This window comes from Protopterus annectens, chromosome 2.part0 (genome assembly GCF_019279795.1).
Source record: "Protopterus annectens isolate FY-2018-M chromosome 2.part0, PAN1.0, whole genome shotgun sequence".
NCBI classification, from domain to species: Eukaryota; Metazoa; Chordata; order Ceratodontiformes; family Protopteridae; genus Protopterus; species Protopterus annectens.
The window spans coordinates 656535282-656560503 of NC_056728.1; positions in this window are offsets into that span (position 1 = coordinate 656535282).

The following is a 25222-nucleotide window of genomic DNA, read 5'->3' on the forward strand; positions in this document are numbered from 1 at the left end:
TTTTCACAGCTTAGAAATTCAGGAACATCAATAGTTGTTCCATATTATACTACTTTACTTACACCATTGCAATCAAATGGATTTTTCACCAGCATTAGTTAGAGTTAATCCATCAGCTTTAAACTTATTCTCTAAACTATTTGATATCACAACTTTACCAAATAAACACAAACCAGTAAGAGAACACAGAACGCCAAAAACTTGTTGCAGAAAGGAAGGCACCAAATGCAGAACGTAATAACAAGCAGTTTATTCCAAAATGAAGCACTTTTCATCACAGTAAATACTGTCACTTCTTCAGATAAGTAAAACATTGGGTGTATGCCCTTCAGTCAGTGAGAAACAGTTGATTGGTTAAATAATTAACCAGTGTTAATTAATCAATTCGTTCTTCTTGGCAACTGAATAGAAACCAATACTCATAAAAACAACAATTTCTAAACACTACAAGAGTATTTCAACCAAATACACACGCACCCACATGAAAAAACCCAACCCCCTAACTCTACAGAAAAAACAATGACAAATTTTCTTATATACCATAAGATACCTACAAATATAATTATACTTTATAAATACAAAATATCTAAAATACTAAAATAACATGGTAGAACCATATTCATTTATGTAGACCTGCGGTGGTGGTGCTGCGGTAGCGTTGTCGCCTCACAGTAAAATGCTGTCCGATTCGATTCTCAGCTAGAGCGTGTTCTGCGTGGAGACATGCGTGAATGGGCGTACCTTCGTTGAAGGTTGTGCGTCAGGCCTGGCAAGCCAGTACGTACAAATCAACTGCCAGTCATTAGCGGACCGGAGTTCCGCTGTGGTGACCCCTAACCAGGAAAAGCCGAAAGACACAAACACAAACAAAGTTGTTTAAAATCTTGTATGAAATTAGTTCAAACTTTACATAAATTCTGTACATAAAACGCTATCTAGTAAGGCTTTTTAATTTCAGAATACATACAATAGAACATCTTTTATTTAAGCCTGGATACTGGCCTGCATTAGTGTTCAACTGCCATATTAATTCTAAATGTTCTAAGTCCAATTAAACTGGACCCCCCCATGTTATTGGGTACAATTTGATCTATTGCCTTGAACAGAAACCTGTGGTCCATGTTTTCACAGGTATGTTTAGCTAGGGCATTGTCTTTGCTCAATTTGCCAATGTGATATAAGTGTTCGTATATTCTTTCCCGTAATTTCCTATCTGTTTTCCCTATATAGAATGCAGGACATATTTGGCATTGAGCAAGATATATGACCCCTTTAGACTGGCAGTTTAATCTAGATCTGGTGGTGTATTGTATGCCTTTGATCTTGAATTTCTGGCCCACATCCATGTGTTTACAGTACCTACACATACCGCATTTATACATCCCACATTTACTGACTAGTATTTTTGGGTTTCTTTCAATTAAGTTTTTTAAGTTAGCTCCTCTTTTAAAGGTGATTCTAGGTGTATGAGCCACCTTCTTACTTATAAAGGTGTCTGACCGTAATAGATCCCAATTCTTCCTAATTATTCCACATAAGTCAAAAGCATCTACACTGAATGAAATAATACAATTACCTAAGTTCTGTAGTACATTACTATCAGTGTTCGTCCCTTCGGTATATATACCTATAATATCAGTGGATATATCATCTCAATTTTGACCTAGAATAGGTTTGTACACTCCACCCCTATGTTTTTGGATCACCTCTTTGATAAGCAAGTTCAACATATGTATAGGGTAACCCCTCCTGGTAAACATCTCCTTCAAATTATAACATTCCAAGTAGAAATCTCTGTCTAGGGAGGTCATCGTTTGGTGCCTTCCTTTCTGTACCCAGTTTTTGGAGTTCTGTATTCTCTTACCAGTTTAATCCTAGCTAGTTTCCCTTTTTGTCCCTGAAATAACCTATCCCATTTGGTTGTAGAGTGACTGTACCCATCTCATTGTTGATAATTATATATTACACCTAATGGGAATAACTGCAATCATAACCCTGGATAATTGAGAGGACCCATGCATGTTATAAAGTATTTAGGATTAGTATCTGTCCATTAGTAGTACAGGGGTATTGCTGCTGTAAACTTTCTCTTTCCCATCCATAGATCTAAGTTACACTTGAAAATGGACAGGGATAAACTTTGTTTTGTGTGGATGGAGCCTTCTGTTCTATTGCAATTGTATTGTCTGCAAAATATACCTGTCCATCCAAACCATTCTGTTGATGTTGCAGAAGAGGTTTAGATCACTAGACCAAGTATTTCTGATGCCATTTGACTTGCTGATGTGCACATCCATCAGTAAGAGGTCCGAGGTACCTTGTGTACCAGACACAGGTGATATCTTAGCAGTCTGTAAGATGCAGAGTATTATGACAGGCCTTTGAGTCGATACATGTTGTTTAGGCATTGTATACTTTTAGAAGGATATCCCTGTGGGTGTTTCCATTGCCAAAAGGGGCATGAAATTCAAGTATTGTCCTAATGAGGGCTGACTAAAGGAGGACAATGACATACCTATATCTATTAATTTGGCAATCCTTATTATCCAGCTATTGTTTTAACAGTTTTGTTAAAAAAGAGAACAAGAAAAAAAATGGGAAAAGGGGGGAACAGGTTAATAGCAGCCAGGTGGGAGGCTTTTAATGGCCTCAGCCCCCCTTAGTTTACAATTCCTCCCATTTCCCTTGCTTGGAATATGATAATCACACTGATACAAATGATCACACTGACAAAAATGTTCTCCAGGAGGGGCTGACAGAGACAAACAACTGGTGTCAGAATCATGGACTAAAACTAAATGCCAAGAAATGCATAACAGTATCCTTTGGGAAGTCATCCATCCCTGGTAACTATCATATTGTCAACACACCCCTTAGAGTTGACCCAGTAGTCAGGAACTTAGGGACACACATAGATAGTAATCTAGCCTTTTATCATCACATGTCTACAGTGGTGAGGAAATCATTCTATGTTACGCAACTTATAAACAAAGGTATGGCATCCAAGTCCATATTAAGTAATTGTTACACTGTATTTGGCATTCATCAGACCTATCACTGAGTACAATGCCCCCTTTAGTATGTACCTAACCAGGCATATCCAACAACTGGAATGTCCACAGAGGTTCCTCACTAAAAGAATACTGAGCATAAGTAATATGTCCTATGCAGACTGCCATAAGGCCCTATCCCTGTATTCTGTCTCCTACAGGCTTTTGAGGGGAGATCTATGCCTGGCGTACAGGGCATTGTCACACCCCACTCTGATGGACCTCCTGCATATCCACATAGAAAACAGTACCAGAATTACCCATTCTAAACACTTACACCTTGCTGTGATATAAATAGGACCTGCTGGAGAGATAGGTATATATCCCATAGACTACCCCATCTATGGAACAGGCTCCCCATCCATGTGAAGCTGAGTTCCTCCCTAATCTAATTCAAGTGCAATTTGAACAATTGGATGGGAAACCAGAAATTCATCCCTGGTTTGGCAGCTATATCTCTGATGCAAACAGGTAACCCTTAAATAATTAATCTCCCAGGCCCATGCTTACACTTATCAATGGTATCAGAACTTGTCAGAGATTTGAGATTCATTGCTAGGCTTAAAAAGACTTTTGTGATTGTTAGCCTAGTAAACACCTATGAACCTATGAATCTATGAAGAATTCTATTCATGACAGCACTGCAGATGCAGTGAAAGGATTTCTTGGGTGACAAGTTTTGTTCTAATCAAATTAAAGGCCATCAGGAGGGCTTTATGGAATGTCAAGCAAGAAAAAGCCTGTGGTTGTAGTTGTGTGATTTTAGTTCTATGGTTCAATGCTGATTAAAGTGTTAATATTTACAGTTAATACAGATGAACTTTTAATATGTATTTTGGTTATCAATAAATATGGAGTTGCTCCACCAATAACATGTCTTGTGTATATTAGGAACGGGACCAAGAAACTATTGGTCTTAAGACCTTTATCATCTCACAAAAGAAATGGATTGCAGAATATACAGAATAACTGTGTATGCTTGCAGAAGTACTTTATATATTCCTGATAGGTGTACCTCCCAAACACTTAGCTGCAGGATAAGGAGATATTGTAGTCTACTGTTTACCTTTTTCTAATATCTCTCAATGATATATCCCTTATTTGGCCATATATTTCTGGTCTGTCTCATAAAACTTTGATTTTCTAGTCAATTACTGAGGATAGAAGTCACTAAATAATGACAGACATTTGAGTTTCAGACTTCATAGTCTTCAGAAAATTCATGCTTTTAGAAAACTTATTATTCTAGAAACTTCTTAAGTACACAAGAGCAATTTTTTTAAATCAGTCCTTATTTTACACCTTCCTCCATTATATTTTGGCTTTGTCCCTGATTCATGAGCTGCATTGTTGATAGCTATGCCTCTCTATCTCACATTCTAATTCTAAAAAAAAAATCACTTTTAACACAAATTCAATCCCAAGATACTTAAGGTACTAAGAGACGTCCATTTTGTGCCTGAGAATATGCCTAATAAATTAAGCAGCCAGAAACTTATTCTACTCCTTGTAAAATTAAAACAAATCATGTCTCACTGTAGGCACTGAAATCCAACTGCCACATTAATTAGGTCATCTTTGATACTGATCCATTGCTTTTTTTTTTTTTTAAATCACATGACAGCTATAAATTGGATACACACTAAATGAGGCATTTAATAAAATACATAATACATATTTAATAAAATACATATATTTAGAAATAGCATTTTGTTATTTTGGATATTTAGGTGTCTATAAAGAACTTATCCATCTACAAATATTCTGAGGCCTATGTAGCAATCATTCAGTGGGTCAACCACATACTAGAAAGGTTGCTGTAAACATATATGATGGATTTCACCTGGCCATTTTATAGTGGGAATCAGTGTGGTAATGTATTATGTGGAGATAACAGATTACAACTTGCCCAGGGACAAATATTACCAATAAAAATCCATCAGTAGAGCCAGCTGGTGGACTTCTATCTAATGGTGTTGTATGCAGGTCTCAACAGTCTGCAAAATAAAACATTTAAAGTACTTTTATTATGAATCCACTGAGTGAAGAAGCTGGGCCCTAAACTATAACGTTTGCTCAGATCAGTCATACAACATGGCAAAAAGTCACTGCTTGAAAAATGCTAGATGTAGAAATTATAGCAGCTAGATCCTGAAATCTATGCTTGTGGGTTAGCAGCTGAATTATTGACCGATAAGTTTAGAAGTTTGGTAACAAAATGTGCATAAACATATGAGCATTGTAATATATGGCAAGATTAAATTAAGTTTGGGAACAGACTAAGTTGTCACGGGACAGTTTCAGTGTGGGGTAGGGGAGGTAGGGATTAGGATGTAGGGAAGTGGGTAGGAAGGGTTAAGTTTGGGGTTATGGAGCAGATAAGAAAAGGTTAATTAAGTAGGAAGATGAGGGAGGAAGTGAGGTTGGTTCAATGAGTGGGTCTTAAGGGCTTTTGAGGTGGGATTTAGTCCGGGAAGGCACATTTAGTGTGATCTTTTTGTTGAAGCAAGATCATGTCCTGACGACCTGAGGTGTGTAAAGGTAGGCCTTGGGTGGTTCACCTAGCATACAGGTAAGTACAACTTCTTCTGAGGGGGGAATGGGAGGGTCGTATCTGCAGGAGCCTTTTTTTTGGGTCCTCTCTGAAGTGAAGGAGGGTGAGACTGTGAGGGGAACAATGGGGGGGGGGGTTGTATGCATGGTTGAAGGAAAGAGGGAAGCATTAAGATTAAATGTGATGGGAGTGAGTGGTGCGGTTAACTACTGCTTTGTGGGTAGTATAAGATAAATTACTTACTTTGGTTTGTTCCTGAGGTCTGCTTATTGGCAAGTTGGTTGGTTGCTGCATGGTATAGTGCTGATAGTGCGATAGTGGTCAGTCCATGCTGTAATTCTATTTTCATAGGTAGGGTTGGAATTATTGCGGTTCGGGTTCCCAAGCCAGGAGAAGTGGTTCATTGGTGGGATAGCCACGGGTTTATTGTGACCAGGTGTTCCCTTGTTCTTCGGGTGGAGGTTCATTGGAGGTAGTGGTGTTTTCATGAGCTTGCAGGGTCGGCGTCATCGTTTACGCATGTACAGTGTAGAGGCAGTCCATTGAGGTATAACGTGGTAGGAGGCTTGGAGTAAGTGGATGACCGTGGTTAATAGTTCTTCCCATGCGGAGGTTTATCTCTATTTTTCTTTCACGCTAGTTTTTCTTTCGTTGGTGGGGTTAGTAGGTTTCCTTGGTGCTAGAGCGTTAGTTGTGATGGAGGAGCCAGCATTGCATGGTCCTTGTCAGTGTGGCTTTGTGCATGTGGAATTCAGCCGCTAAGATGGCTTCATTTAAAAAAAATAAAATAAAATATCAAAAAGGGAGTAAATAAGCAAAAAGGTAATACTTGGGGATGCAGGAACTGAGACAAGCAAAATCACCCCTTGTTCACTGGTGTTTTAGTTTTCTCCCTGGTGGTCTGAGTGTTTAGAGCAGAATACAAGAGCTGGTAGTGCGTACTCCTCACCGAGGGAAGGACTGCACATGCGTGATTCCTCCATAACGGCGTTTTTTTCCTTATTAAAAAAAAAATAATAATAAAAAATAAGAAAAAGGGGACAGATTTAAATAAGTAAGTAGTTGGGTAGGTGAAGGGCTCCCACTGTGGACTAGTGTCTTGGTGGTAGGAGTGCTTGTCCCATACGGTGGTGAGTCCTCCCAGTTTATTAAAAAAAAGAAGAAAAGAAAAAAAGAATAGGAAGGTTTGGCAGCTGCTGTAAGTGTGCAGAAGCTGGCCAGGTCCAGCTGGGGGGGACTGGTTTATTAGCTTGGCTAATCTAGTGGTAATTTGTTTAAAAAAAAATAAAAAATAAACATTTTGTCTTGCAGGTAGGAAGGACATAAAAAAATAAAATAAAAAAGGGAAAACTCTGATCACATTCTATGCAGGGGATGTTATTTCCGTTACTCTCAACCTTCCATCTCCAAAAGGAGGTACACTAGCCTTCATAATGTGGGACAAATGGGCAAAATGTGAAACACATACTCATGTCTTACCAACAACTTCAATCAGGAAGGTCATAGGATGGTTAGAATATGCTGCATTTACTTATACAAAAGATATTTTGATGAATTAATATGATGCATTTCTATTTACCATGAATATCCGTTAAAACAAAAAAGCTAACACCAAATGTGTGACAGACCCTTTCAATGTTGGCCTTTGAGGAACATGAACTTTTTAAGACCTCAACTGAGGTACGTGCCTTGTAATGAGGTACACTTGAGAGGTATGGTTGTTTCTATCAGATGGTGTCTTGGTACACTGCTCTGATTTTATGTAGGGGTTACTGGGTGGTTCTTCGGCAGGTAGGTTATTGGCTGCTGGTACTGGTTTTAGTTAGTGAAGGGAGGGAGTTGGTGTAGCACTCATGAATTTGTACTGTTGATTTGGTTTTTAATATATTAATTTATTCCTATGCTAACAGTCTTTATTTCTTTTCTAGACTGAGAAGTGATCATGGCAGAAGGGTTGAAACAGATGTGGGCCAGTATTGTGGCACAAGAAGAAGACCTGTTCAGAGAGATCCCTCAGGAAGCTCCAGCAGCCAGTAGCCAGGGTCCAAATACTCGAAGGAAATGACAGACAGGTTCCAGACTTCAGACATCGAGAGCAAAGAGAGCCAAACAGATGGCAATGGAAAACTGGACATCAGAGGATAAGATGCCAGTGGCAGCTCCTGCATCAACAGGTAATGATTCACCAGGCTTGGTGGGGTTAGAGGCAGCAGGTGCAGTTGCAGGGAGTGATTCAGGGTTGAGTGGGAGTGGGCAAGGCAGTGCTTTGGGTAATGGTTTGGAGGCTATAGCGGGTTGTGATTTGAAGTTTGATAATACTTTTTCATTGTTAGAGGATGATTTGGAACTGGGCCTAGATGGGATAGGATCAGAGTTTGGGTCACGGCCGGGGGACTGGTTGGTGACACAGGCTTTACAGCAGGAGGACCCCGCACATATCATTGGTAGTGGAGGAGAAGATCTGGAAAGGTGACTTTATTGATATTTTTATATTGATTGATGCGGATGGGGTTCAACATTTGTTGGAAGCAGAGTCGGCTAATGGGAAGGACTTATTGGGGCGTTGATGGTGATAGGTCACAAGTGGGTGGGTAGGTTTCAACCCAGGATCTGGAATAATTGGGTCCTGGGATTTAAATACTACATGGCAGTGTGTTTGGACAAGGATAATTCTTTGTCTCTTCCACTTTTGGCCTATTTTTTAACAATACAGGAGGCACAGAGGTTACGGCCAGGTAATGCATGGTTTTGGTATGATCAGAAGTTTCACAAATGAAAGGCGGTTGATAAATCCATGCATTGGGAAGTCAGACACCTGGATATTTGGCTTTTGACCATAATGGATGCTTTTTGAATCAGTAACAGGTTGACTAAGACAGTGGAAAGGGGTGCAGGGGGTTGTTGGGCCTTTAACACAGGGAGGTGCTCATGGATAGGTTGTCAATTCTCCCATGTTTATTCTAAGTAATCTAGGTGCTTAGGATTTCCCTCTCTCTTCCCCCCTTGGCTGACATGGTGTGACTTAGTTTGAACTCTACAGTTCCCTACAAAATGGTGTCTACAGGACTGCAATCAGTTTCTCCCAACATTTAAACAGATTGAAATCTACAGTTCCCTACAAGACGGTGTCTACAGGACTGCGATCAGTTTCTGTCAACATTTAAACAGATTGAACTTTACAGTTCCCTACAAAATGGTGTCTACAGGACTGCAATCAGTTTCTCTCAACATTTAAACAGAATGAACTCTACAGTTCCCTACAAAACGGTGTCTACAGGACTGCAATCAGTTTCTCTCAACATTTAAACAGAGTAGGTTTCACACACAAAAAGCATTTGTTAAGCTTTCACTTACAGTGCTTTGTAATTAAGCAGGTCACCATATTTGTCAGCCATAGTGCTCTTTGTTTCTACTTGAGTGGTAGCCTCCTTCCCCTGTAACTGAAGTAAATTGAGTCTTACATTAAGAGATGTAATACTTACCTTATAGCTTTAGGACACCTTAGGAAACCTTGTAAACTGCAATAGCCTGACATTTGAACAAGTAACCCTTGCAAAAATTCCCAAAATTGCATACTGTTGGTCTGTCTTTCCTGCTAAACATAAGTGAAATTACAGTGCTGAGTGCAAGTAACATTAAAATTAAAGTACTGAGTGCAAATAACACAGTGCTGAGTGCAGATTTTAGGCCCTTACATTCAACTTATCTCTGGTGTGGTGTCTTGAGTCAATCAGGGTATTCCCTGTAACCACTACCACTGCCTTCTCTTTTCCCCCACCCCCCTCTTTCCTCAAACAGGTTAAACTGCTACAATTCAGTACAGGCATCATTTTCAAATCTAGGTGCTTAGGATTTCCCTCTCTCTTCCCCCCTTGGCTGACCTGGTGTGACTTAGTGTAAGTTTCTTCATTGTATGGATCTTTTACTGTGTGTAAATGAATGACCTGCTGGTAAATTCTGATTCTGCACAGACTGCTCTATTTTTTTCAGAGGCTGTATAAGTAGCTAGTGACTTTACTGAATTCCTCTGGTAATATTTGTGTTTAAACTGAACCTGTACCAAGTGAAAGTGTATAATCAGAGCTCCTCCTTGCTGCATGTGTTTTTTAATATCTAAATTGCACACACACATTGAAGAAGTGCTTTAATGACTTGAATAACTTGGGCTAGCTATACCTGAAATGCTTTTACTGGCAATTTTCCAGTTGTACAATTGTGAATAATTGATTTAGTTTTTCTGGTATATCTTTAAAATCTGGCAAGTGTTTATTTGCTGCATTGCTCTCTTGCTTAGGTTTCTTAGCTATAAATCTTAGTTCATTCTGAAGTATGCTACTTTACCCCCCACCAAACCTTTCTGAATGCATTATTATATAACTGCCTGTTGTTGCCTTCATGCTTACCCTAGAATCTCTGCTTTTCCTAATTGAACTCTACAGTTCATAGGTTCATAGGTTCATAGGTTCATACTAGGCTATCTGCCCGAGGGCATTTACAAGCCTAGCCCATCGTTTTGTGGCTTACGCCACCCCTTTAGTATGGGGAACTATACCCATTATTTTGCTGTGCCTCTGTCGAGCAGTGACACTGAGGTAATCCCTGGGGTATATCTGCGATCTCCCATCCATTGGTCAAGATTTCTCTTGAACAAGGCCAGCGAGGTGCTCTGCCTCACATATACCGGGATTTTGTTCCACAGCATAGGGAGTCTTTGGGTGATGAATCTATCCCTCCAGCACGTCCTATTAATAGCCGTGTCGAGGTTTAAGTCTCCCGCCCTTGTGGCTCTGATGGATCTAGATTTTTTGAGGTGAAGCATAGTCATCAAATCTGGGTTTGACATGGCCTTGTATGTTAGGCAAAGGTCACCTCTGAGCAAACGGTAAGCGACTGAATAGAGCTGGAGTTCTTTCAGTCGGGCAGCATAGGACAGATTTTTGAGACCCTTTATCCTTTTGGTGAGGAACTTTTGTGGCCTCTCCAGCTGTTGCAAGTGTCGGGTCAGATACATTCCGAATGGGGCATTGTACTCAATCATTGGTCTGATGAGTGATGAGTAAAGGGAGACTATGACCTCCCTTGATCTAGATGAGAATCCCTTCATGATAAGGTGGGCAATGTAGAAGGTCTTCCTAACTACTTTAGCTACATGGGTGTCGAATGACAGACTACTATCAACCTGGGTCCCCAGGTCCCTGATGACTTCTTCTGTGCTCAGTGGATTGCCACCTATTTGGTAGCTAGGGGTAACCTTGTTTTTCCCGAAGGGTATGACTATGCATTTTTTGGCATTCAACTTTAGGCCGTGGCTCTGGCACCAGTTATCCGTTTCTGTGAGACCCTTCTGAAGGATATCTGTGTCAGATGTATTTTCTACTATGGCGCCCAGTTTGCAGTCATCTGCAAACTTTGTCAGCCATAACCCTCCTGTGTTTGCTTGTACTTCAGAAAAGTAGATGCCAAACAAGAGTGGGCCCAGGACTGAGCCCTGTGGGACACCACTTGTGACAGACTTTGAGTCTGACATGGCGCCAGCAACTCTGACCCTGTGGGTTCTGTCACTCAGCCAGTTTGCAATCCATCTTGTAATGTATGGGTTAACATTTAAGCTGATGAGTTTTTCGATGATACCCGAGTGGGGTATTGTATCAAAGGCCTTAGCCAGATCGAGGTAGGCTGTATGGACTGCCTTTCCCTCATCAATGGCTTTGGTGACTGTTTCGAAAAAGTCAACCAAGTTTAAAAGGCATGATCTGCCTTTGACAAAGCCAAACTGGGTTGGATCCAAAGTCTGCAAATTCCCTATGTCTTTATTTATGAGGTCCATTATGATCCTCTCCATGGCTTTGCAGATAAGGCTTGTCAAGCTAATGGGCCGGTAATTTCCAGGGTCGGTGGAGGCACCGCCTTTGTGAAGTGGGACCACAGTTGCAGTGCGCCACTCCCTGGGTACGTATCCAGAGGTAAGACTTTGATTAAACAGCTGTCCTAGCTGTGGGTTTAATTCCTCATTGAGTTTGTGGAGCACACAGCCGGGGATACCATCAGGTCCCATGGATGCTGTGTTTTTTGCTTTGGAGAGAGCAGTTCTCACTTGGGCATTGGAGATGTTTGGGGGGCTGCAATTGTTTGGTATAGATATCTCTCCTTGTGGGGAGTTTGCACTGAACCTGTCAGCCAGTATGTTGGCAATGTCTGTAGGATCAGTAATCTTCACATCAATTTGAACTAGTTCTGAGCATATCTGGGAGTTTCCTCCCAGGTTTCTAACATAGCTAAAGAAGGCCTTATGATTGTCCTTTGAGTCTTTAGCTATTTTTCTCTCGAAATTTGCTTTGGATGATTTTATGAGAGCTCTTAGTTTTTTACTTATAGTGATCAAGGGTGTCTTACCTTTTAAGGATTTTGCTCTATCTTGTAGTAGCTTCCTCCTTTTGTTGTAGAGTTTGTTTATGGCTGGGGTCCACCAGACTGGACGCTTACCTTTGGTACAGAGAGTCTTTGTTTTGCTTGGGATTGCCTTATCCATGCAGTCCTGCAGGTGCTGGTAGAAGGCATTTGTAAGTGATTCAGCGGCTTGAGTACTGTTTTCCGCCGCTCGGGGCCTTAAAGGAGACCACACTAGTCTTTAGAAGTGTGAAGTCGGCTTCGAGAAGTTCTTTACTGTGGTCTTTTTATTTCAGGTGGGGTGGAATGAGGACCTCCAGCGAGATTAGTTTGTGATCTGATCTCACCAGTGAGGGGTATACTTCCGGTGTTGAACATTGTGCTCCCATGTTCGTGATGATGAGATCAAGTATGTTATCTCCTCTTGTGGGGATGGTGACTAGTTGTTCCATGGCATTTGAGTTTATGAATTCCAGGAACTTTTGGGCTAGGGTGTTTGGGCTTGAGTAGTGTTCCCAGTCTATATTAGGGTAATTGAAGTCACCTAGTATGATGGTGTTTGGTGATACATTTATCCCCTCTAGTGTTTTCAGGAAGGCCATGTGAGGTTCCTGAGTTTGTGAGGGTGGCCTGTAACATGCTACAATTTGCAGAGCAGTCTTGCCTATGGTTAATTGCACCTGGATGGTCTCCGATGCATCATGCGTTGCCACCAGTCTTGAGGTGTGGGTGTCCTTGATGAATATGGATACCTCCCCTCCTTTCTTAGTATTGTCCGGATTTTGGGGCCGGAACGCATGAAATGAGGTAAAACCTGATAGTGCTGGGGTGCTCTCAGGAGCCTTGAACCAGGTTTCTGTCACAGCACAGACATCGATGTTCTCCATACTGAGAAGGGCTTCGAGTGTGTGCATTTTGAGATTTAGACTTCTGGCATTGAGCAGCATTACCCTTAGTTTTTTTCCTTTTTTGTGTTCTAGGGTGGTAGGTTTAGAATTTGAGCCTTGCCTAAAAAGGCACTATGGGGTGGCAAGAGCCTTTGCCAATATCCGAATCCCAGGGTGACAGGTGCAAGCCGTCCCTTATGAGCAGCGTGGCTTGTCCAGCATGTCATCCCAGGCAGACAGACACTGGATCCCCTTTGAATGACACCAGTACTTAAGCCAATTGTTAAAGCTGATCATCTTATCTCTGTATTGTGGCATCATTCTTGGTGAAGGTAGGATACTGCTCAAGGTCAGGGTCATACCTGCCTGGGCTACATAATCAGAGAGCTCCTCAATGTCTCTTTTCATGTAGTTCAAGGAGGTACGTCTCAGGTCGTTTACACCAGCGTGGACAATGACTGAGTCGTATTTGTACCTGCTGTTGAGAGACCTGAGTGCTTGCGTTATGTGGCGGATTCTAGCCCCCGACAGGCAGCTTACTGTGACCTTCTCCTTACTCAGTCTGGTGAGCGGACGTCAGTGTGTCTGACTATGGAGTCACCAATGACTAGTGTGTCTGGCATTGTGTTTGGCCTTAAGGGCTGTGACTGTTTGACACTCTGACTGTGAGGTCTATGTGTTGCAGGTGTTGTGTTCTGAGGTGGTGGTTGTTTGGGTGTCTGCTTTGGTGGCCTCTGCTGTTTTGGTAGATTTTTGATCAGAGCCTCGAGTATGTCTTTGTGTGTTTATGTGTATGATTTGAGGTTGTGGTGGTACTATGTGAGACTGGGTCTATAGTGTGTGTGGTAACCTTCTCCTCCTGACTGGTCTTGCCAGTCCTATGTTGAGAGAGCTCAGCCTCCAGTTTGGCCGTATAGTTGCATCTCTCGCATGTATTTGTATTTTGTGGGAGGAGGAGAGGGTTGTCTGTGTACATGAGGCAATTGTAACATTGCCTCAATATTCCCAGGTTCACCAGCTGAGCAGGAGAGGACACTAGTAACTGATCCCTCGACATGCTAGAAGGAATAGACAAAAAACTTTAAAAAAGATTCCGGGGGACGTGGGTGACCGAGAAATGGGGGTTTGCCTTTTTGGGGTACTATCTATGACAAGAGTGCCGTATCAAGGTAATCAGTACTGTAGGAGCAATTGCTAGGTTTAACAGATAGAGAATAGTCTACTTGGAGTCAAGTAGAGATGATCCTTTTAGTTCTAGGATACGCTGATTAGATCAGTAGTATAGCTCAAGGAAGGTAGTTTTAAAGGAAAATTTGAAGAGTGGACTTTAGGAAGCCCGAATAGTTTAAACCTGCTTAACCGGCGCTGCCCTAGTGTGCAACAGTGGCAACTCCGCGCTAAAACGCGCTTTATAGCAGGGGGCTGGAAAAGACAGGAAATGACCCAAAATGGCCAATAGACTACAAGTTACTGCCTTAAACCACTCCTCTAAGGACAAACAGGCAGCTCAGTACTCCCCACTCTCACTGGTGAGTAAAGAAACTTCCCCCTGACCAAACAAGGAAAATGGAGAAACACAGGAACCAAGACAAAGCCCAGGGATCAGCAAAATCTGGTCTCTGGAACACTAGTTAGAAAAGTATGGAAAAACAAGGATATTTTTTTGTTTTTTTTCAAGTTTTTTTACAGAAAAGCAGAAAACACAATAAATGCTATGATTTTCGACTAAATGCTATCAAAAGCTAGTACACTTGAATGTATTAGCCTGTAGTTTAACTTTTAGGCAAAACTTAAACTAGCAAGTGCAGTAAACAGTTTTAGCTTATAAACACAGTAAAAACAGTGCAGACTTTGATAAAACAAGCAGAAACAGTGGTCAAAGGCACAAAAAGTCGAAAAAGCCAAGAAAAATACTTAAAATCTGGAAAGGTAGTCTTTTCTGGTCTCTGCTGCTAGAGGAACACTGCTGGCCACCACGAGGAGCTGTGCTGAGTTCTCAATAGCTGGAAAAGCCCGCCAAAACGCTTTATAGCAGGGGCTGGAAAAGACAGGAAATGACCCAAAATGGCCAATAGACTACAAGTTACTGCCTTAAACCACTCCTCTAAGGACAAACAGGCAGCTCAGTACTCCCCACTCTCACTGGTGAGTAAAGAAACTTCCCCCTGACCAAACAAGGAAAATGGAGAAACACAGGAACCAAGACAAAGCCCAGGGATCAGCAAAATCTGGTCTCTGGAACACTAGTTAGAAAAGTATGGAAAAACAAGGATATTTTTTGTTTTTTTCAAGTTTTTTTACAGAAAAGCAGAAAACACAATAAATGCTATGATTTTCGATTAAATGCTATCAAAAGCTAGTACACTTGAATGTATTAGCCTGTAGTTTAACTTTTAGGCAAAACTTAAACTAGCAAGTGCAGTAAACAGTTTTAGCTTATAAACACAGTAAAAACAGTGCAGACTTTGATAAAACAAGCAGAAACAGTGGTCAAAAGGCACAAAAAGTCGAAAAAGCCAAGAAAAAATACTTAAAATCTGGAAAGGTAGTCTTTTCTGGTCTCTGCTGCTAGAGGAACACTGCTGGCCACCACGAGGAGCTGTGCTGAGTTCTCAATAGCTGGAAAAGCCCGCCAAAACGCGCTTTATAGCAGGGGGCTGGAAAAGACAGGAAATGACCCAAAATGGCCAATAGACTACAAGTTACTGCCTTAAACCACTCCTCTAAGGACAAACAGGCAGCTCAGTACTCCCCACTCTCACTGGTGAGTAAAGAAACTTCCCCCTGACCAAACAAGGAAAATGGAGAAACACAGGAACCAAGACAAAGCCCAGGGATCAGCAAAATCTGGTCTCTGGAACACTAGTTAGAAAAGTATGGAAAAACAAGGATATTTTTTTGTTTTTTTTCAAGTTTTTTTACAGAAAAGCAGAAAACACAATAAATGCTATGATTTTCGACTAAATGCTATCAAAAGCTAGTACACTTGAGTGTATTAGCCTGTAGTTTAACTTTTAGGCAAAACTTAAACTAGCAAGTGCAGTAAACAGTTTTAGCTTATAAACACAGTAAAAACAGTGCAGACTTTGATAAAACAAGCAGAAACAGTGGTCGAAAGGCACAAAAAGTCGAAAAAGCCAAGAAAAATACTTAAAATCTGGAAAGGTAGTCTTTTCTGGTCTCTGCTGCTAGAGGAACACTGCTGGCCACCACGAGGAGCTGTGCTGAGTTCTCAATAGCTGGAAAAGCCCGCCAAAACGCAGCTTTATAGCAGGGGCTGGAAAAGACAGGAAATGACCCAAAATGGCCAATAGACTACAAGTTACTGCCTTAAACCACTCCTCTAAGGACAAACAGGCAGCTCAGTACTCCCCACTCTCACTGGTGAGTAAAGAAACTTCCCCCTGACCAAACAAGGAAAATGGAGAAACACAGGAACCAAGACAAAGCCCAGGGATCAGCAAAATCTGGTCTCTGGAACACTAGTTAGAAAAGTATGGAAAAACAAGGATATTTTTTGTTTTTTTCAAGTTTTTTTACAGAAAAGCAGAAAACACAATAAATGCTATGATTTTCAATTAAATGCTATCAAAAGCTAGTACACTTGAGTGTATTAGCCTGTAGTTTAACTTTTAGGCAAAACTTAAACTAGCAAGTGCAGTAAACAGTTTTAGCTTATAAACACAGTAAAAACAGTGCAGACTTTGATAAAACAAGCAGAAACAGTGGTCGAAAGGCACAAAAAGTCGAAAAAGCCAAGAAAAAATACTTAATATCTGGAAAGGTAGTCTTTTCTGGTCTCTGCTGCTAGAGGAACACTGCTGGCCACCCTACAAAACGGTGTCTACAGGACTGCAATCAGTTTCTCTCAACATTTAAACAGAGTAGGTTGCACACACTAAAAGCATTTGTTAAGCTTTCACTTACAGTGCTTTGTAATTAAGCAGGTCACCATATTGGTCAGCCATAGGGCTCTTTGTTTCTACTTGAGTGGTTGCCTCCTCCCCTGTAACTGAAGTAAATTGACTCTTACATTAAGAGCTGTAATACTTACCTTATAGATTTAGGACACCTTAGGAAACCTTGTAAACTGCAATAGCCTGACATTTGAACAAATAACCCTTGTAAAAATTCCCAAAATTGCATACTGTTGGTCTGTCTTTCCTGCTAAACAAAAGTGAAATTACAGTGCTAAGTGCAAGTAACATAAAAATTAAAGTACTGAGTGCAAATAACACAGTGCTGAGTGCAGATTTTAGGCACTTGTGTTCAACTTATCTCTGGTGTGGTGCCTTGAGTCAATCAGGGTATTCCCTGTAACCACTCCCACTGCCTTCTCTTTTCACCCCCACCCCTCTTTCCTCAAACAGGTTAAACTGCTAGAATTCAGTACAGTTATAATTTTCAAATCTAGGTGCTTAGGATTTCCCTCTCTCTTCCCCCCTTGGCTGACCTGGTGTGACTTATTGTAAGTTTCTTCATTGTATGGATCTTTTACTGTGTGTAACTGAATGACCTGCTGCTAAATTCTGATTCTGCACAGACTGCACTATGTTTTAACAGAGGCTCTATAAGTAGCTAGTGACTTTACTGAATTCCTGTGATAATATTTGTGTTTAAACTGAACCTGTACCTAGAGAAAGTGTATAATCAGAGCTCCACCTTGCTGCATGTGTTTTTTAATGTCTAAATTGCACACACACATTGAAGAAGTGCTTTTATGACTTGAATAACTTGGGCTAGCTATACCAGAAATGCTTTTACTGGCAATTTCCCAGTTGTTAAATTGTGAATAATTGATTTAGTTTTTCTGGTATATATTTAAAATCTGGCAATAGTTTATTTACTGCATTGCTCTCTTGCTTAGGTTTCTTAGCTATAAAGCTTTCATTCTGAAGTATGCTACTTTACCCCCCCCCCACCAAACCTTTCTGAATGCATTATTATATAATAACTGCCTGTTGTTGCCTTCATGCTTACCCTAGAATCTCTGCTTTGCTCTTTTCCTAGTTGAACTCTACAGTTCCCTACAAAACTGTGTCTACAGGACTGCAATCAGTTTCTCTCAACATTTAAACAGAGTAGGTTGCACACAAAAAAAAAGCATTTATTAAGTTTTTGCTTACAGTGCTTTGTAATTAAGCAGGTCAACATATTGGTCAGTCATAGGGCTCTTTGTTTCTACTTGAGTGGTTGCCTCCTTCCCCTGTAACTGAAGTAAATTGAGTCTTACATTAAGACCTGTAATACTTACCTTATAGCTTTAGGACACCTTAGGAAACCCTGTAAACTGCAATAGCCTGACATTTAAACAAGTAACCCTTGTAAAAATTCCCAAAATTGCATACTGTTGGTCTGTCTTTCCTGCTAAACAAAAGTGAAATTACAGTGCTAAGTGCAAGTAACATTAAGATTAAAGTACTGAGTGCAAATAACACAGTGCTGAGTGCAGATTTTAGGCACTTACATTCAACTTATCTCTGGTGTGGTGTCTCGAGTCAATCAGGGTGTTCCCTGTAACCACTCCCACTGCCTTCTCTTTTCCCCCACCCCCGCTTTCCTCAAACAGGTTAAACTGCTACAATTTAGTACAGGCATCATTTTCAAATCTAGGTTCTTAGGATTTCCCTCTCTCTTCCCCCATTGGCTGACCTGGTGCGACTTAGTGTAAGTTTCTTCATTGTATGGATCTTTTACTGTGTGTAACTGAATGACCTGCTGCTAAATTCTGATTCTGCACAGACTGCTCTATTTTATTTCAGAGGCTCTCTAAGTAGCTAGTGACTTTACTGAATTCCTGTGATAATATCTGTACCTAGAGAAAGTGTATAATCAGAGCTCCACCTTGCTGCATGTGTTTTTTAATGTCTAAATTGCACACACACATTGAAGAAGTGCTTTTATGACTTGAATAACTTGGGCTAGCTATACCAGAAATGCTTTTACTGGCAATTTTCCAGTTGTACAATTGTGAATAATTGATTTAGTTTTTCTGGTATATATTTAAAATCTGGCAAGTGTTTATTTACTGCATTGCTCTCCTACTTAGGTTTCTTAGCTATAAATCTTAGTTCATTCTGAAGTATGCTACTTTACCCCCCCACCAAACCTTTCTGAATGCATTATTATATAATAACTGCCTGTTGTTGCCTTCATGCTTACCCTAGAATCTCTGCTTTTCTTTTTTCCTAGTTGAACTCTTCAGTTCCCTACAAAACGGTGTCTACAGGACTGCAATCTGTTTCTCTCAACATTTAAACAGAGTAGGTTGCACACACAAAAAGCATTTGTTAAGATTTCACTTATAGTGCTTTGTAATTAAGCAGGTCACCATATTTGTCAGCCATAGGGCTCTTTGTTTCTACATGAGTGGTTGCCTCCTTCCCCTGTAACTGAAGTAAATTGACTCTTACATTAAGAGCTGTAATACTTACCTTATAGCTTTAGGACACCTTAGGAAACCTTGTAAACTGCAATAGCCTGACATTTGAACAAGTAACCCTTGTAAAAATTCCCAAAATTGCATACTGTTGGTCTGTCTTTCCTGCTAAACATATGTGAAATGACAGTGCTGAGTGCAAGTAACATTAAAATTAAAGTACTGAGTGTAAATAACACAGTGCTGAGTGCAGATTTTAGGCACTTATATTAAACTTATCTCTTGTGTGGTGTCTTGAGTCAATCAGGGTATTCCCTGTAACCCCTCCCACTTTCTTCTCTTTTCCCCCACCCCCCTCTTTCCTCAAACTGGTTAAACTGCTACAGTTCAGTACAGGCATCATTTTCAAATCTAGGTGCTTAGGATTTCCCTCTCTCTTCCCCCCTTGGCTGACCTGGTGTGACTTAGTGTAAGTTTCTTCATTGTATGGATCTTTTACTGTGTGTAACTGAATGACCTGCTGCTAAATTCTGATTCTGCACAGACTGCTCTATTTTTTTTCAGAGGCTCTGTAAGTAGCTAGTGACTTTAATGAATTCCTGTGGTAATATTTGTGTTTAAACTGAACCTGTACCTAGAGAAATTGTATAATCAGAGCTCCTCCTTGCTGCATGTGTTTTTTAATATCTAAATTGCACACACACATTGAATAAGTGCTTTTATGATGTGAATAACTTGGACTAGCTATACCTGCAATGCTTTTACTGGCAATTTTCCAGTTGTACAATTGTGAATAATTGATTTAGTTTTTCTGGTATATCTTTTAAATCTGGCAAGTGTTTATTTACTACATTGCTCTCTTGCTTAGGTTTCTTAGCTATAAATCTTAGTTCATTCTGAAGTATGCTACTTTACCCCCCCACTAAACCTTTCTGAATGCATTATTATATAATAACTGCCTGTTGTTGCCTTCATGCTTACCCTAGAATCTCTGCTTTTCTCTTTTTCTAGTTGAACTCTACAGTTCCCTACAAAATGGTGTATTCAGGACTGCAATCAGTTTCTCTCAACATTTAAACAGAGTAGGTTGCACACACTAAAAGCATTTGTTAAGCTTTCACTTACAGTGCTTTGTAATTAAGCAGGTCACCATATTGGTCAGCCATAGGGCTCTTTGTTTCTACTTGAGTGGTTGCCTCCTTCCCCTGTAACTGAAGTAAATTGACTCTTACATTAAGAGCTGTAATACTTACCTTATAGCTTTAGGACACCTTAGGAAACCTTGTAAACTGCAATAGCCTGACATTTGAACAAATAACCCTTGTAAAAATTCCCAAAATTGCACACTGTTGGTCTGTCTTTCTTGCTAAACATAAGAGAAATTACAGTGCTGAGTGCAAGTAACATTAAAATTAAAGTACTTAGTGCAAATAACACAGTGCTGAGTGCAGATTTTAGGCACTTACATTCAACTTATCTCTGGTGTGGTGTCTCGAGTCAATCAGGGTATTCCCTGTAACCACTCCCACTGCCTTCTCTTTTCCCCCACCCCCGCTTTCCTCAAACAGGTTAAACTGCTACAATTCAGTACAGGCATCATTTTCAAATCTAGGTTCTTAGGATTTCCCTCTCTCTTCCCACCTTGGCTGACCTGGTGTGCCTTAGTGTAAGTTTCTCCATTGTATGGATCTTTTACTGTGTGTAACTGAATGACCTGCTGCTAAATTTTGATTCTGCACAGACTACTCTATTTTTTTTCAGAGGCTCTATAAGTAGCTAGTGACTTTATTGAATTCCTGTGGTAATATTTGTGTTTAAACTGAACCTGTACCTAGAGAAAGTGTATAATAAGTGCTCCTCCTTGCTGCATGTGTTTTTTAATGTCTAAATTGCACACACACATTGAAGAAGTGCTTTTATGACTTGAATAACTTGGGATAGCTATACCTGAAATGCTTTTACTGGCAATTTTCCAGTTGTACAATTGTGAATAATTGATTTAGTTTTTCTGATATATCTTTAAAATCTGACAAGTGTTTATTTACTCCATTGCTCCCTTGCTTAGGTTTCTTAGCTATAAATCTTAGTTCATTCTGAAGTATGCTACTTTACCGCCCCACCAAACCTTTCTGAATGCATTATTATATAATAACTGCCTGTTGTTCCCTTCATGCTTACCCTAGAATCTCTGCTTTTCTCTTTTCCTTGCTGAACTCTACTGTTCCCTACAAAACGGTGTCTACAGGACTGCAATCAGTTTCTCTCAACATTTAATAGAGAAGGTTGCTCACACAAAAAGCATTTGTTAAGCTTTCACTTACAGTACTTTGTAATTAGGCAGGTCACCATATTGGTCAGCCATAGGGCTCTTTGTTTCTACTTGAGTGGTTGCCTCCTTCCCCTGTAACTGAAGTAAATTGACTCTTACATTAAGAGCTGTAATACTTACCTTATAGCTTTAGGACACCTTAAGAAACCTTGTAAATTGCAATAGCCTGACATTTGAACAAGTAACCCTTGTAAAAATTCCCAAAATTGCATACTGTTAGTCTGTCTTTCCTGCTAAACATAAGAGAAATTACGGTGCTGAGTGCAAGTAACATTAAAATTAAAGTACTGAGTGCAAATAACACAGTGCTGAGTGCAGATTTTAGGCACTTACATTCAACTTATCTCTGGTGTGGTGTCTTGAGTCATTCAGGGTATTCCCTGTAACCACTCCCACTGCCTTCTCTTTTCCCCCACCCCCTCTTTCCTCAAACAGGTTAAACTGCTACAATTCAGTACAGGCATCATTTTCAAATCTAGGTTCTTAGGATTTCCCTCTCTCTTCCCCCCTTGGCTGACCTGGTGTGACTTAGTGTAAGTTTCTTCATTGTATGGATCTTTTACTGTGTGTAACTGAATGACCTGCTGGTAAATTCTGATTCTGCACAGACCGCTCTATTTTTTTCAGAGGCTCTATAAGTAGCTAGTGACTTTACTGAATTCCTGTAGTAATAGTTGTGTTTAAACTGAACCTGTACCTAGATAAAGTGTACAGTCAGAGCTCCTCCTTGCTGCATGTGTTTTTTAATGTCTAAATTGCACACACACATTGAATAAGTGCTTTTATGACGTGAATAACTTGGACTAGATATACCTGAAATGCTTTTACTGGCAATTTTCCAGTTGTACAATTGTGAATAATTGATTTAGTTTTTCTAGTATATCTTTAAAATCTGGCAAGTGTTTATTTACTGCATTGCTCTCTTGCTTAGGTTTCTTAGCTATAAATCTTAGTTCATTCTGAAGTTTGCTACTTTACCCCCCCCCCCATCAAACCTTTCTGAATGCATTATTATATAATAACTGCCTGTTGTTGCCTTCATGCTTACCCTAGAATCTCTGATTTTCTCTTTTCCAAGTTGAACTCTACAGTTCCCTACAAAACGGTGTCTACAGGACTGCAATCAGTTTCTCTCAGCATTTAAACAGAGTAGGTTGCACACACAAAAAGCATTTGTTAAGCTTTCACTTACAGTGCTTTGTAATTAAGCAGGTCACCATATTGGTCAGTCATAAGGCTCTTTGTTTCTCCTTGAGTGGTTGCCTCCTTCCCCTGCAACTGAAGTAAATTGACTCTTACATTAAGAGCTGTAATACTTACCTTATAGCTTTAGGACACCTTAGGAAACCTTGTAAACTGCAATAGCCCCGCTACTTTCGCCCTCGCTACGCTCGGGCTCTCTTCGCTCCCCTCCCTGCCCCCAATTCCCTCCCTCCCCCAGTACCTCTAAATTTATAGTACTATAGCCACTCCCCCACTTTCTAGATCCTATCTGCTTTCATCTGGGATAATTCCACCCACCCCCATTCTACTACCTACATTTTAATAGCACCTATTAGCTTTCATCTGGCATTCTCCCATCTCCCTTCCAGTACCTTTACCTCACCACTCTTTCTTCTGCTGTTGCATCACCAGGTAAAACAGTTCCTTAACTCACTAGCTGAATCACAGATAATGATATACTCCTCTTTACTACCCCTCTTGTTCACTCCATACCTCCTTACCTTGTATAAAAACCAGTTTCTCACGGGATTTCAGGTCCCAAAAGGCCATACTATCACCCCAGCTGTAAATCCTTCCACCTTCAACCATACTTACAGTACCAGATCCTATCCAACATCTTGTTCAGTCTATCAACATCTCAACCCCAGGCACATTAGCTCTAGATCCAAACACTACCACAAACTAATAAACAAATTCCTGAAGTTCATCGCCAAGTATAGACTCAACATAATACTTGGTGGTGATATTCACCCCAACCCTGGCCCACTCACTTCAGATACACATACCCCCTCTACTTTCAATCTAAGCTACAAACGTACAATTATTAGGCCAACTAACTCTCTCCTAGTCTGTCATCTCAATATTAGAAGCATTAATAACAAGGTACATTAATTGCATGCACTTCTGGATGTCCACTCCCCTGAGATTCTCTGTTTATCTGAAACCTGGTTAAAACCTAACACTAAAGACAATGAAGTGTTACCACCTGGGTACATCATACACAGGCTGGATCATGCTTCGAGGAAGGGGGTGGGGTAGCTGTACTCATCTGAGTTGAATGCCACCATAGATGTAATACAACCTCCTCAGATTAATAACTCAGAGATTCTTGCCACCAAATTGCAACTTAATAAAAATAAATGCATCAATATCATCTGTATGTACATTCCCCCAGGTAACAATATATCTACATTTGAAGATATCCTGCACTGGCTATCATGTCACAACCCCCAAGAAACCCTACTACTTGAAGTCTTTAACATAGACTGGGGCACCTGTTCCTCAGAATCCCCAACCACCTATATTAACCTGCATGCATTTACACAAATCATATCCACCCCTACCAGGATAGGTAAACCCATCCAAAAAGAAAGTATACTTGACTGAGTACTCATAAACAGTCAACCCCAACTGTACACCTCTGGTACCCTCCTTAATGGCCTAAACGATCACCTTATCACATATGTAATTAAGCACAAAACCATTAATTCCCAACAACCCTTACTCAGAAAGGTTAGAAACAATAAAAACCAAATTCCAACAAGAACTAAACTCATGTAATTGGTCTATTCTAAAACACCTCCCCTTAGAGGAAGCAGTAGCATACTTTAACAACAAATTCCTTGAGATCCTTGATTTGCATGCACCTGTTCGTTCAAAGAGAACCAAGGCAAAAACTGCACCATGGCTTTCTCTAGAGTCTAAACTCAAAATTACCTTTAGAAACAAAGCATGGGCTTTATGGCGTTCTTCTAAAGACCCTCAAGATCACATTACATACAGGCAATCCAGGAACGAAACCAAAAAATCAATTTTACAAGACAAAAAACAATACTACTGTAATTTACAGACAGTAAATCAAAATAACCCTCAGAAGTTTTGGGCAGGTTTAAATAATCTACTACATCCTGGACAAACTTCAACCCCAATCCCTGCTGCTACTATTGATAAAACCCCTAAAGATGTTTCTGATAGTTTTAACCAATTATTTACTGAGACAATTCAAGCCCTAGCTAGCCAACTACCTCCTAGCTCCCCTGGTCCTGAAAGTAGCACCCATAGAAACCTACTCACGTTCAGCTTCCAACCAGTTGCCACTTCACTTATCCTTACCTTGATCAAAAAAATTAAAACCCACTACACTTTCTGCCGATCAACTCCCTGCCGAGTACCTACAAAAATCAGCTGATGCTATTGCTTACCTCGTCTCAATACTAATCAATCGAACCATAGTAGAAGCTAAAATTCCCACCATCTGGAAAATATCCTATGTAATCCCACTTCACAAAGGAGGCAGCTCTACTGAATTCTCCAATTATAGGCCAATAGCTATACTCTCTCCACTTGCAAAGATTATGGAAAAATGTATTCATAGACAACTCATGCACCACCTAATCCAAAATCGCCTTATGG